We start from the raw sequence: 1580 nt of genomic DNA, 5'->3' as shown, positions 1-1580 counted from the left end.
CGGGTGTGATGGCAGAAACCTTGGAACTTACCAGGCTCCCACCACTCCAGGAACGTATCTGCTGGTGGTGGTTACACCAAATTGAGCCGCAGCCCTGTGCCAAAAAGGATGAGAAGCCCCTCTTTTAACACCGAAGTAGAAATGTTTGGTCTTAAAGCAAAATCCCATTTTCCTTCGGGTTTATAACGGAAGCTCTTGTGCTTTCTCTTGGATAGCTGGTGAAAGTGCGTGAAGCTGCGTTTTCATTAGGGAGGGAGTAGATCACGGGTGTCCCGTGGAATTGTAGTTTCCCAAAGGTGAGTGAGAGGCGTTGGGAGTTGAGAGGCTCCCGCTGAGGGATTTGATGCCACCGCTGGCATCCTTCCTGCCTGCGGGCTTATGCGAAGGGAGGGAGGCTGAGGAGGAGAAAGGGAGGCATCGCTGTTGTGAGGAGGAGAGGGTAGATGCGTGGGAGGGGACCGTGGCTGGACAAGGATCTCAAGACTGAGCCAGGAACTGCAGGAGAAAAAAAAAAAAAGTTAAACCCCAGTTTTCAGCGCGGGCTGTCCTTCAGCCCCTTGGGCTTTTACTCTTCCTCCATAACGTGATCTGCGTAAGTGCTCAGACACGGGGACTGTATCCCGCTTCTCTGGGAAGGGACCGTGGCGTTCCGGTTGCTGCGGCACTTCCTAGCGTGGTGACGGGCTCGGGAAAGCTGGGCACCGGTGGTGCCTAAATCCCTCTGCCCTGCCGTGCTCGTTTGCTGGCTGCGGAGCTGGGGGGGGGGGGGGGGGACAGTTGGAACCGCGGGGGCTTGGTGCTTCTCGACTGGTGACGAGTCTGGAGCCAGGTACTCCATGTGTGCCCACGGATCGGGATCCGTGCGCTACCCCCCCTTGCACCACATCCCTTAAGGATTTGTTGGGAAAGGCTACCTGAGAGCCCTGGGATGGGGAAAGCGCACGGGAAGGGCTCCTTGGCGGCGGGGAGAGATCCTTTCCCAGCGCTGCCACAGGGATGTGCTGGGCGCTGCGCCGCGGCCTCGCAGCACCAAGCTCCTTCTGCCACCTCCTCTTTGTGCCCACAGCTTCCCTTTCCCCTGGCCCAGGGGGGTTTGGTTCCTTGGCTTTGGGGAGGGTTGGGGTTTGGGGGGTTTTTTTGGGTGGGTTTTTTTTTGTTTGGGTTTGTTTTTGGTTTTTTTGATAAAAGGAATCATTGGTCTTGGGGCCTTTTAATGCTTGTGGATGTCTTTGTGGGTTTTTTTTAAACAGATTATGGCACCTACAGATTTTAACTATACCTGGAGCTCAATAAACAAGCGACAGAGGTCCTGTCGTCAGCGGGATGTTGTTGCCTATGCTGTGGTTTCCCCCTTTGCGTGGAGGAACGTTCTCGCCAAGCTGAGAAGAGCTGGGTGGTTCAAGCGTTTGTTTTATCCCTCCCGAAAACACTCGTGTGGAGCCTGCTCGCTGTTGGTTCACTTCTTCCCCATTGCACCTTCTACCAAAGCCATCGCAGCTGAGTCGGGGCCCTTTTCTGTTGATGGGCCTGTTCAAAACCCAGAGGGGAAGCAGGAGGGGGCTTCAGGCCGCCATGCGTGT

Source organism: Egretta garzetta, unplaced genomic scaffold (genome assembly GCF_000687185.1).
Source record: "Egretta garzetta isolate BGI_Z169 unplaced genomic scaffold, ASM68718v1 scaffold223, whole genome shotgun sequence".
NCBI lineage: Eukaryota > Metazoa > Chordata > Aves > Pelecaniformes > Ardeidae > Egretta > Egretta garzetta.
The sequence above is the reverse complement of the archived record's forward strand: the minus strand, read 5'-3'. Positions refer to the sequence as shown.